A 13,678-nucleotide genomic window follows, 5' to 3' on the forward strand; every position below is an offset into this window, starting at 1 on the left:
ATCTTCAGAGTTTCATGGATCTCTTCCTCCACCATTACTACTCACGTAAGTAAACTACATTGCTGAAGCTCATATCACATGGCAAAGGAAATGTCAATTGCAACAAGAGAAGGGGGACACAAGTATGGCATTGCCTTTGCGGGTAAGGAGGTAGGAGAAAAACAAGATGACACTGGAAGGGTCACAATATAGCACAGTTGTTTTGTGTTCTCTTGTCATGCCACACTTGTCCCCATAGCAGGAAGTGTAATTTGGGTTCCATATGCTTCTACTAGAGTCTGGAACAGTGGACATCAGTGGTACAACCTGCCGAGTGTCTCCTCACTTGCATGCCCCTCTCCACTAGCCATGCTATAAGCTTTTGGTTGAACCAATGCCAGTGCCAGCAGCTCCTTGCATGCTGAGTAAAGATGACTGGCGGACTTGAGTTCAAGGGAGGGGGAGGGAAGGAAGCTCTCCCTCCTCTGTGGTGAGAGGCTTCAAGAAGATGTTGAGGGAGATCAGAGAGATAAAAGGTTAATATGAAGCAGTAACAACAATTATTGTTTTTATTATAATGGTGGAGGATAAAGAGAAGAAAGCTGTTATAGAAGGAAGAAGTTAAGAAATTGCTAGCTGATTATGCCAAGCTCTGTGTCCATCTGCCACCATTTTGAGACTATCTGTGCCCCTGCACCACCATTTTGTAACTGATAGGCCTCAGTAATTTTAAGGGAACCCTGGGGCTTTGGAGTTTTTTAATCTGTGTATTAGAGGAAATAGCTACAGAGACCTTAACACCTTAGGTCTTCAAGAAGTAGTTTCTTATGAATCAAAGAAGATGATATTTGTTGAATTTTACACTTAAAAGTACTTCCTTTACTTTTACTGTGAATCTGTTTTGTTCCAAACAGCATATGAATAGAATATGATCAGAAGGAGATCCTGAACAAATGATTACTCCCCCTAGACAGCATCTAGAGAATTGCAGGAGGGATGAGTAAGTGCACCTCTGCCCACTGGAGGAGCAAAGAAGGCGTTTATACCCAAGGACCAATAGATTTCAGGTCCCTAATGTCCAAATCCTTATGATTTACCTTCTGGAATATTTCCAGCACTCTACAAAGTATTGGCCCTAAAAAGAAACAGTGATGCAGTGAGGACACCCTCATTTTTTGTCATTCCATTTGTTGGAGTAGAAATGCTTTAAGGCAGGTCATCACCCAGTACCAAAATTTGAATAGTAGGGGTTTTACAGATCCTGAGTTAGGTGTGTGTGTAACGTCATCTGAAGCTTGCTTTTTCTGTTTCACTCTAGACTGGGACTGGGTAGGAGGAGGAACTGTAGAAAGGGCCCTTTTCTTATGTCTGGAGTTAGTTCACTGGAAGTAAATAGCAGGTGTGTAAGATGAAATGTAAGTCTTTGTGAAAGATGAACAGTCAGAAAGTAAGGCTGAGGTCTTAAATATCCAGATCCTACCTCTCTGCTGGTTGGTCTTCGTGTCCCTTCACATTCAATGCCTCTATTTTCTACTTGTAGTTAACACCCGTCCCTACACACACACAAGGGAATTCTATCCATGCAAAGGTTTTATATCACCCGCCAGCATTGAATCCAAGTGGATTAATTAATTCATGTCTGTAAAAAGCTTGTTAAGTGCTGTAGCGATGATTATATTGTGGAGTGCCTAACAACAACACCCCCTTCCGGATTCCCAATTTGACTCTAAAACTGGAGTAAAGAAGATAGACAGCCAAATAGGGGCCATACTAGGAGGGCTTTAAACTTTGTTGCTCTGTCTAGGCTGAAGTTTGTGCTTTTCTCTCTCCTTTTTTGTGTATTTTGTTTGGGTTAGCGTGGTTGTGTTCCTCCCCTCCCGGCAGCTGCTCAGGATGCAATATTTCCCCCTCACGCACTCTCTCCCTTATGAAATGGCGTGTCGGTAAGTGCTACTTAAGAAAACACATGTTCTCCCCCTTGAAAGCAGCCCCCCTCCTCACAACAACACCTTTCTTTATTCGACCCAAACCTCACCGAAGGGAATTCGCAACAACTGCGGTGATAAATCCGCCCGCAGATAATTGGCAAGAAAACAACACTTGTGCAGTATATAACGTTTTATGGTTGTTTCATGTACTTTATTATAATACTAATGAGCAGTTATATATCAGGAGCTAACTGCACGCCGGATTAGCTTGTTAGCATGATATGAAATGGCAGAGCAAATAGTCTGGGCCTCCTCGTCCGCCTGCTCGCTCTTCCCCTCCACCCTGCTTGCATTCCCATTTGCACTGAGTAATTAGTATGCAAATTAGAGCCCAGGACCACACAAGTTCTAGTATATTACAAGGGCTTTATTATACTCTTGTGAGTGTATGATGGAAATGGCCCATGGCAGTGTTTATCTCACTACCTCTCTCTGTCTGTGTCTCTCTCGCTTTCATCCATACCTAACATTGGCCAAGAATAAACACACATTGCTCTGGGCCCGTCACGTTATGGGTCCCTGAAGAACTCACCAGCTTGGCTTTGCCCCAGCAATGGGATCTTCTGTCTGGAAATGCCATATCAATGATGTTCATGATAATAATGTTGATGTTGGTGGCTGTGATGATGATGGTGGAATGGTGGTGGATATAGCCCTTCAAACTCACTCAGCTTCCGCCGGCAGCGTTAATAACAGGAAGACCGGGGGAATATTTTTCTGAGGCAAACACTACTCTTTCTGTTTAGTTTGCTGCAACCACTTGACCACTCTCTGTGCTGATCCACTCTCCATACATGCTCTCTTGTCCCATTCTGAAATTGCTGCAGGTTTCCTGTTAATCTGGGTCAAGAACCTTTCTCTGTGAAAGCAGGGTTTTATTCTTTGGATCTCTTGTGTGAGATCCAAGGTACTGAGGGAGCAGAATGGCTGTGCCTTTCTTGCTGTTGGCACTGTGCTCCTCTCTGTACCGATTGTCTTTGCTTCCTTGTTCGAAGAACAAATGCAAATATAGCAAGACAACTTTTGTGTTGGCTTGCCAAGTGTGTCAGTCAGGCAGCAGAAGCAGGCTGGGTAAATCTGGTTTATATGGGGAAAGCTTCTGAAGAGACCTGATTTCAGATGCCAGTAAGATGAAGCTCTTGTATTGATCAAAGGCATTGGACTGATACGGAAGGATCCATTTGATAGAGCATAAAAATAAGAGAGGATTGGCAGTGGGGCTGTCTTCTGGGTATAACTGATGGACTACCTTCTCAAGAGTCATTTTCACATGCAAGACCAAGAGGCCCTTGAAAAATTGCAGGGGCACCAGGTTTTCTGGTTTTGGTCAAATGTGCCCCCTTTTAGCCATGTAATTCATGATCCTAAAGAGCTAATCTGGCAAGAGGGCTTTGGCTTGGCCTAGAGAAACCACTCTGCCTTACATCTTGTGGAGTGGTGTCTAAATGTACAAATATTTTTTGAGCTTTTGTTCAGTCCATGCAAACTTATTGTTTAGTGTGCTGTGCTGTTATTCAGAGGTATTACCAGCATTTCATTGTGTACACACATCCCAAATTACAGCAGCACCAAAAATATTACCATAATATAATTTCTCATGGCCTAGTAAACCAAAATCTGGGCTTACATGGGAGCACTCAGACTACTGTTTTAAGATAGATATATTCCACCCCAGCTGGCTAATTATTAATAATTTGGCACAAATTATTGAATATAGGGTTGCTGTATTTTCAAAAGTGAAAATCCAGACAAAGTTTTTGCCTTTTTTGGGGACGGGGACATTCCCCCCCCCCAAAAAAAAAATTGGACTTTTTTTTTAATTTTTAAGGCATTTTTCTTTAAAAATCGCCCTAATTGCCATATGTCCCCAGACATTTTGCTGATTCTGTGCAAATCCACCCAGACACCATTTTGACGGTTTGATTCCTGTACATATGGCAGCCCTATGAATATAAACTGCAAAATAAGTTTAAAAAAACAAACAAACACCCACCCTTCAATACTGAGGAGGGATAAAAGCTTTGGGTGGTATTCAATTATTGTGTCTCATCAGCAAAAGGATTCCTGCTTCCACGATGGGGTTTTGAACCCGGGGCCCTACCCAAATCTGCTCCATGTGTTTGGAAACCTCAGAACAGAATTAAGGCACATGCACAGGGAGGAGAGGGAGAGAATGTTCTGTTGCATAAGCAAAAAAAATGTATGGTGTAGCACTGCATTGGACATAACGATTCTGGTGTATATAGTTTGCCCTTGTAGGAGAGCATCTGCAGGTATGTTTTGTCATCTAGAATAACCCGCCTTTGCTGAGTGGGTTGTCCATGCCGGTAAGATGACAACAGAGGGCAATTTGCATAGGGGCAGATTGTTCACCTAGAGAATAAATATCAGCAGAGATGTTGCCATGTGTCTTAGCTGTGTACTTCTACAACAGAGCTTTGAAGGTCTTTGAGATCTAGTAAAGAACACGGAAGAGCCACAAGTCCCCAGGAAAAATGAAAAAACAAAAACAAAAAACCTTGACTGTATTAATACTTAGCATAAAATACATGGAGGGAGGGGTAGAATCTGTATAGCCGGCAGTTTTTGCAAAGCGCTGAAGTACGCCACACATCACCCTCTGACAGGCCCTGATGTTAGCTCCCAGAATGGATCACAGGAGACTCATTAGAAAAAACAAATATTATCGCACGCTGTGGTGATTTATGGGGAAAAATGAAAAATTTTGTGTTGTTGCATCCTCGCTTTCCTCTGCCTTCATGTAGGAAGGTTATTTATGGCACCGGGCCCTTAGCAAGAAACAGTGAAGCTGTTGCTGCTACAAACTGCTTGGGTTTGATTTTTATTAGCAACTTAAATTTTTCTTGGCCCAACCCCTTGCCCCTGTTGTTATTAAATTGGTCTCCTTTGAACATAACATTAAATTTGATCTTTTTGCTAGCACCCAGTGTCATGTAGCAGATTGGGGAGGGGCAATGAAAGGAATTGCTAGAAAATGTTTGTTTCCTCTCATTTGTGTAGCACCATTTTAATTCAGAAATGCAAGCATACAGTTATTGTCAGAGGAGCAACTATAACAATATTTTCAGTTCCAGCCTATTGTTTTCCACATCAGTTAGCATTAGTCTGTTGCACTTGAAGCTGCAGTTTGAATTCTACATAGCTATAGAAACATGACTTCAGGCTTGCAGGATCTACTTGGTTTCTTACAAGAACTCAGAGATCCACCAACTAGAGGCAGATGCAAAATGGTAGCCAGAGTGGAAGGTGTTGGTTTTTCCAACAGAAGGTGGGTGGCAGCGAAGAGCCAATTATCTATTGCAGAGGTTTTCAACCTTTTCGAGTCCATGGCTCCTTTGACCAACTACATTCTTTCTGTGGCACCCATGTGGGGCTCAGGAGCCCAGTTATGTCACCCCTTGCCTGCAGAGCTAGCATCCTCTTACCCTTTTTTGGGCACCCTCCCTTAGGAGTGTTCCCTCAGCCTCCTCTCCTTCCTCTTTGGGAGTCCATTGGGCAGCTGCTGCTGCCACCCCTGGTCTCTGAGCTCTGCCCCCCCCCTTCAAAGAGAGGTGTTTCCTCACACTGCCACACAGGGGCCTGAGACTTGTATGTCCATTCCCAACAGCAAGGGCTGGTGGACTGGCTGGCTAGGTTTCCTTGCCTGTTTGCTTGCATACTCCAAGGCTGCCGCAGCTTCTGGCAGCCAGCACTCCCAGGGTAGCCCCTGAAGCACCATTCACCTGTGGAGCTTGTAGCCAGGGCTGCTGCAGCAAACAGTTGTGCAAGCATTTGGGAGGCAAAGATGCAAGAGGGCATCAGAGGTGGGAGGGAAGGAAAGAGGGACAGAGGCCAGTGTTGCCCAGGCACCCCGACCACCATTCAAGGCACCCCAGGGTGCCACAACAAGCTGGTTGAAAACCACTGATCTATTGCATTAATATGACCTGACCGTACAATTACTAATCTACATCTGAGTTGCTGTTGATCAGTTTTTAAAAGCACAATCTGGGGGGTATGGGAGCTGGAAGCCCTTCTGTTGTTGCTATTGTTAAATATGTTGGAAACGGAAATAGTTGTTGATCTACTGCAAATCACCCAGAGATTTACTAATAGATCCTCATCTGCATTTTGCTTACCCCCTTTACAGAAGAATAGAGCTTCCCACATTTTAGAATGTATATCCTAATGTGGGTTGTTTTCACATTGCCACCCAAATGAGTAGCATGTTAATTCAACAATAAAGTTTTTTAATGGTTTTGTCATGGTCATCTGGTCCCAATCCAGTCTGTGGGTTTTTTTTTGGGGGGGGGGGGTTGTAAAATCTACCCCAAGAAAATAATAATAATAAAATACATGGAGATAATACTTGAGCACACTTAGCATGCTTACTTATTTTCTTTTGGCCCCTTGGCAAGCCATAGATTTCTCTGGCATAGAAAGAACAACAGACAAGTTACATTTGATGGCAACCATCACATAAGCGTCTCTAAGGAATGCATGGGGTGACCATGCCATGAGCGCACAGAGGTACCTCTATGTATGGGCCCTAAGACTAGGTCATACAGGATCCTGGCATGCACATTCTGCTAAGGAGTATGGCCCCAACCTACCATTTATAATATTCTGCATGAAGTGGTACTAATGCATGTACATTTGTATGTATGTGTGCCCTACCTACACAATTAGAGGTGGGTGGTTCTTCTACACACACACTAAATTCACACCAGGTTCACATTAAATGACTGCACAGCAGTGGGGCCTGATCCTGTGGCTCGTTTGTAGTCCAGTGCATGTTGAACATATTGGGACCTCATGTGAACTCTTTCTGCCTCTGTTGGGAAAGAAAGATGGAATATATTTGATATGGGAGTGTTGTCCAACTATAACACCTGCTCATAAGTCTGAGAAATTTGTATTGACCAGCTCACTTCCCCCAGATGTCTCTTTTTATCCAGCTTGAAGAATAAAAGCTGATGATTCCTCTGTACTTAATGATCAATGGTGTGTGTACGTTAATGCCTCTGCTGGGGGTCTTGTGGTGTCTGGTCATCCTGGCAGATTGAATAGGGGTGAAGCTAAGAGATAGGTTTGAAGTGGTGGGGGATGTGCAGGTGGGAATTTCTCCCAGATTTCTCCCAGATTTTAAGTCTGGGAAGGGTTACCAGGACAGTAGACTAAACCTCAGTTATGATGCAATCCATCGAATTCACTACAGTAATTAACTTGAAAAAAACAGTTTTCAAGTTTTTATTTCTTCTAAAACAGTCTACTTGGTTAGAAAGATCTAACTCATGGGGAAGCCTCTTGTCCAAAGGCTACTCTGTGTCATTGCTAAAAACTAAGCTGGTTTTTAAAACTTTTTTATTCCTTAACTTTATTGGGTTTTAACATATATATAAGTTTAACACTTGAAATTACCAAAGTTGAAAACTATTCATGTCACCCCTTTCTTCCTGTCTGATTTTGAATATAAATGTACCTCTGTATCTTTGTCCTGAATCCACAGCCCTTTAGTTTATAGTATCTTCTTCCTGTGACAGTCTTTAAAACTTGTTATTAAATTACCTATGAAGTTGAACAAAGAAGAACTCCATAAACCTCTCACAATAAAGTCAAGATTCTTTTATCAAGTGGCAAGTCATGCTTGACAAGGGGTTCCCTCCCCCAGTATTGATATGGCTATCAAGTTGCAGTTGACCATGTCTGCCCCTTTCAAGGCATGTCTACTTAGCTATGTGCCTAATGAAACCACCCCACTTCCTTTGTGCTTTAGGATGCGGTGGATTGTGGGGGGCAGAGAATTTCTTCTTAGTGCAGATGCACAGGAGGATACAAGGTAACTCTTTTGTTTGCTGTGGGAAGAGTTGGCACTTTGTTCTTTGTCTTTACGATGTGTTGCATAATGGCAACCTGCAGCCCTTGAATAGCTTCAATAGACATCACTCTAATGATCCCATGGTGCTCAGCAGCACAAGTGCTACTCTCAGCTCTTGTAATGCATACTGTCCTCACTCATTTCTGCCAGGCTCCTGGGCACTGTTGCTAAGTGTCCCCAGGGCTGGAGTGAGCATGCCAGCCCCCCCTTCCTCAATCTCTCTGGGTGGCTAGGCAGTCCCATTTTTTTTGCCTGGCTGCTCTTTTGCTAAGCACCCCTGCAGTGATGCAATAAGCTTTCCGGAGCAATGGTTATCGGTTGGCCTTTTACTCTTTTGTACAAAACCCAAATGTCCTCCTGTTCTTCCTTCTCAGCTCCTCCCTCTCCTCCCCCTTCCATCTGTGATTGCCTTTCAATGGAAGGGCCAGCAAAGGAGGGGTTAATACCCAGTGGCACCTGCAGCTTGGCTGGTGGTGTTGACATGAGGAGGAAGGGAGATTCTTGGTGGGTGGGGGGGGGCAAGCAGAATGAGGAGGGGGAATGGTTGGTGGCTTTATTATAAAGAGCTCAGCAGGCCATGGGCTCCCATTGTCCAAGTGGCAAATAAATAAATAGGAGAAAGCAAGTCCTCCCTATGGCTCCACCACGGGAGGTTAACAGCTGGGCATGACATGACAAATTGGACCCTTTTTGGTAGAGATGGATCCTATCAGCCCTGAGCAGTAGAGCTTAAGCGGGAGGGAACATCGCAAAGGGCTTGTTTAACTTTGGAAGGGATTTTCCTTCCTTGCTGCCATGTATGTGGCTTTCTTCTCTTACAAAGTTTACCCCTTGAAATAACAACATTATGAGCTTAATGTCAGAATAGACCACACAAGCCCATTTGGGGATGGGAAGGGATATGTTTCTTTATGTTTATTATGTTTCTTTTCTTTAGTCAAGAAGCCCTCTGCAGGGAGCCAGAACCAGATCTGTAAATTAGGTGCTCACCTCCACCACACCCCATTTCATGTTTCATACAGTCTACCTGTTTCTTCCACTGGGATTTTTGAAAGGAATATAGTTTTCTGATGAATTACAAAATTTTAGATTTAGACTGATACAGTGGTGCTGGGATGGGGGGGGGCGTGGTCCTAGGTGCATTTTTTTTGATGGGGCACAACCAGACACCCCTTTGACAAGCTCCCTCATCAGAGCCTGAAACAGCTGAAAGACACCAGATGCAGCTCCACTCTCAGGTCAAGCCTGACCCAGAGGTAGAGAGAGGAGAGTCGCAGCAATGTTGCTGTCCACTCTCCTCAGTTGCAGTGCGCCAGCCGCAGTAGCTCCACCCCTGCGTCAGGCCTGACTTGGGGTTGCAGTGAGCTCCCTCCAAGCCCCACCCCCCATGGGGGTGCACCCCATGCTCTTGCCCCAGGCAGTGCTAGCCTATGCTCTGCCGCTAGACTGATAACCCCCAGTTGCCCCCCCAACCCCCACAAAGAAACCCCAGAACTATTCGGCATGGTATGGTTGGTTTCTTAGCATTAGAATCCAATGGATGCCATTTTAAAACTCATGGGATGGATTTGCTTGTTAACAATAGGCACCTCAGAAGCTGCTTTATATTGAGCCAGGCCATTGGTCCATCTAGCTCAGTACTGTCTACACTGACAGGCAGCAGCTCTACAGGGTTTTAGGCAGGAGACATTAGCTCTATCTGGAGATGTTGTGGATCGAACCTGGGACCTTTTGCATGCAAAGCACATGTTCTGCCACTGAGCTGTGGTCCTTCCCCTAGCTAATTTCTGAATTTTGCCTCATTTTGGAACTGAAAAGTGCCAGGCAGGAGTCACCCACCCCATTTCGCTGCCTGCCCCACCTCTGAAGCCTCATTTATTAGGGTCCCATGGCTGTGGTTTTTTGGTTTCGGCAAGATATTCCAAAAAGACTGTGAGATCTCACTGGACGCCACAGCTGCTTCTCCTTGCTTCTTCAGTGGTGGTGGTGGGGTGCAGGTGGGGTAACCCCCCACCACCACAGAAGTGAGGAGAAGCAGTGGGGGAAAGGGTTTGGAGCAACCAAATTCAGAGAAGTAAGGCCCAGAATGGTAGAGGGTTCAGAGCCTTCTCTTCTGTGTGCTTGTCTTGCTGTTAAAGTATGGTGACCCCTCCCCTACTTTCTGTGAGTGGACTGGACAAGTGAAAAATGTCTCCATCACATTTAGTTTTAGCCTAATTCACTTGCAGAGGTGATTAGTGTTAGATTTTCTGGTCCTGTTCTTCGCCCCACCCTCCAGCCACTTTGAAAGCTATTCCAGACTTCCCAGAAGAGGACAGTAGAGACAAAAAGTGACGTCTGGCTACTGAGTGCTGATGGGGGAGGCAAAAGGCTAAGATTACAATGCCTGGAGAATACTTTTAGCACTAATTTAGAGCTGGGCAAGAATGAACTTTACAAAGCATGTATTCCATGCCCTTCTAAATACATTGCTGAAAGCAAATTCAAATCTCTTGTGTAAATCTATCCTTTAGAAATTTTAAGAAACATAGAGCAAGATCACTGTTTTTTGAAAGTTTGTACAATGAACCCCCCCCCCCTTTTGTGTGTAGGAATTTGTGACTGTGACTGTTGCTTTACTTAGGTGTATAAATGAATGCCTCACACTGCCGCCCCCAGCAAAAATAACAAAGGGTCTTGTGGCACCTTCAGTACTAACAAATTTATTATGACGTAAGCTTTTGTGGACTCAAGGTGCTTAAGTAGTTTTCAGTGCAGATGAAAAAACAACCTTAGGTGTGAATGTGACAGATATTTTAAATAAACCTCGTTGGGAAAATAAAATCCCACAAGGCTAGGCGTGTAGTAGAAACTTCTTCTGAAGGCATTCAGCACTCCCACTCTTTCTTCAGATCCAAATAACTTTCTCCTCTTGTTCCTCATTCTGCAAGTTAGGGTATAGGATAAGAGATACGGTAAATACATATAGGAGGGAGAGAACCTGGAAGAGAATGGCAGAGCTGCCACTTGAGCATCAGTATACAAGCTTCCTAAGCATTATAAGCATATGCTTCCTGGGGGTAGACAACATGCCTTCGTTCTGTAGCATGCAGCTGATTCTGTGGAGCCCACCCAAGGGAATAGTACTATTTTCCCGCTTGCATTCCAGCAGGTGAGACTGACCTCAAGACGTGGGGGAAACATTTTCTTTCAAATAAAACAAAACACCAGTCCCTCTATTTCAGAAGTTGACAAGCATATATGAATGGCACCATTTATGTACAAGGAGGGGATATTTGCAGGCTTGAGGGAACACCAAGATTTACAGAAGTACAAAAAAAATAATAAACAAAATACCCAAAGGGGAGACACCCCCCCCCCCCAGATGAAAAAGAACTGAGCATGCTTAGTTGCTGCATAATGCTTATTCATTGTTAGAGCTTGGAAGTGCAAATCAGGGAAATGGGAAGTATATCCTATAGAAGGGCATGGCTGGCTGACTGGAACTCTGAATAGGAAAACTCCATGCTGCAACATTTTGTTGCAAGTTCCACTTGTAAATTTCTGGTTTTCTGTGTGTCCAGAGAAGAGTCTGTACACCTGATATATTATTTTGGCCTGGGCTACATGTGTAGGTACATGTAGATGGGGTGTGTCTTCTTGTATGCATCTGCAGCCCTTTTGTTCATTATATGTATTTTTAAATTTCAATGTTGAATCAATGTTGAAAACTTACAGGGGCTGAGGGAATTCTGTTTTTCTAGTTCTATTCTGGGAAACCAGAGAGCACCCCTCTCTATGCTAGAGTATGATGCCAGCCCTGTCCTTCTAAGCAAGAGTTGCTATCCCAATAGTGAGACTGCTTCCTCAACCCATCAAATGGTCCCTTACCCATTTACGGTAAGAAAATTTTCCTTTCCCTCACAACTTCACCTGGGGCTTTACACATAAATACACAATCTCTCTCTCTCTCTCTCTCTCTCTCTCTCTCTCAATCTCTCTCTCTCTCTTTCTCTTTGTGTCTCATATCTCCACTCCTGCCCATAAACGCCACAGTGAGGCCACAGCCTGATTGAATTTGGAAGCCTTTGTTTACAGACGTCTGGCTGGACAAGAGGCTATTTATTGAATTTTCCATGAAATGTTGCTCCCTTAATGCTGTAAAGAGCAGGCTACCCACATCAAGAGGGAGGTTGTGTTAACAGATCAGGTTACTCTAAGATGCATTGTATGCCTGTCCCACACTCTTTCTGCATGCTCAGGCAAGCTTAAGTGTGTGCCTGTGTGTATACATACACATATCATTGGGGACTGATGTTGGGATTGCACTATAGTGGGGAACTGTCTTTTGCCCATGGAGTTGTATCTTCCTCACACCAGAAAGGACTGGTAGTTCCTTTCAAAGAGACTCTGTCATTACAAGGCTAGTTGTGCTGGTACATCACCTTCAGCATCGGGGTAGAATGTGCAGTTGAGAAAATTAATTACATAAGATTGTATCCCAGATTCTAGCTCCCACAAGCAGAAATTCATGATGAAGTATTTTGCTTTCTGCTTTTTGGAAATTTTGGCAGCCTAAGTATAAGACTGGCCAATACTCCAATATTTGGAAGGCTTGGACTGTTCCTCAAGAGCAGGTGGGGCTTGTGCCTGATCAGTGTCTGGGCAATGGTGGCTATTTATGGGAGTTAACCAATAAGTGTGATCTATGTATTCATAGATGCTGTTATGCAAAAAGGAACATCATAGAATGCATTACAGCAGAGATGTATTTTGTGATGCAGGCAGTCTAATTTTTGTTCTATTTGTTTTTGTTAGATGTCTTAAGTTAAAAAGAAAAGAACAAATTAATGTGACCAAATATTTTGGCGGAAGGAAATAAATTACCGGTATGTTGTGCGGGCTGCTTATAGATTAGTCCCTAGTAAATTGACCAAGAAAAATAAAAGCTTTTTTGCAAAGCATGTAAAAGATCCACACCACATCCTTTGACCTCTAATCCTGTTTCGCAATGGGGTGGGTGTGAGTTATATTCTGCCTAAAATAAGCTATGTCTACAATTTTCTCCTGTAGCAGTTATCATTACATGGGTTTCCTCTCCTCCTTGGAAAGAGAAAGTTATGTGTGCAAATGTATATTGAAAGGCTCTGAACTGAAAGCCCCAGGATTCCCAAGGAAAAATAAAAGGGCTTCGGAGAGTCCATGTGTTCACCATGTTAGAAAAACAAACCCCCACAAATAGAGCATACCAAACACTGTGAAGAGGAGGTGATTTCAAGGAGAACTGGAGGGGTGTGTCCCCAGCATCACAGCATTTCTTTGGGTCTTCCTTCATTGGTGCAGGCAGGAGGGCAGGATGGTTGTGGGATTGTTTTCTCAGACTTGATTGGTTTATTTATCCTTGGACCAGACTCCCATCTGGTCCAACTTCAAACGGGAGCTGTGGCAAAGCTACTGGGAGAGAGCAGCTGAGGAAAGCATAGAAGTATTCCTGGAAATAGAAGTGGCTGTGTGTGAAGGGGAATGGTCAGGATCGGCTCCCAGAGCCAAGCTGTATGACTCACTGTATTTTGCTTGCCTTTATTTATTTAATGAAAATGTTTATATACCATTTCTCTTTAATATGAAGATGGTATATAAGAAAACAATTCAATACAAAATAACAATTCAAAATACAATAAAAGTAATCCAATTACAACAGCATACTACAGTTTCAGTAACCAGGAATCATTCAGTTGATAGGTTCCAGCTGTATGTCAGGGGAGAGTTCACTCCACAAGCTGGGAGCCACCACTGAAAAGGCCTACCTCCAGGTTGCTGCAACTTAAACCTCTGCAAGCTAACATAACCTAAT

At 43.7% G+C, this 13,678-nt stretch overlaps 1 protein-coding gene across 9 annotated transcripts in view; it reads left to right on the top strand.

The window, feature by feature from the left end:
- RNF220 (ring finger protein 220) overlaps window positions 1-13,678 on the top strand; it is a 345,317-nt gene that overhangs the window by 84,312 nt on the left and 247,327 nt on the right. The window lies entirely within an intron of this gene.

This window comes from Podarcis cretensis (genome assembly GCF_951804945.1).
Source record: "Podarcis cretensis genome assembly, chromosome: 6".
NCBI classification, from domain to species: Eukaryota; Metazoa; Chordata; class Lepidosauria; order Squamata; family Lacertidae; genus Podarcis; species Podarcis cretensis.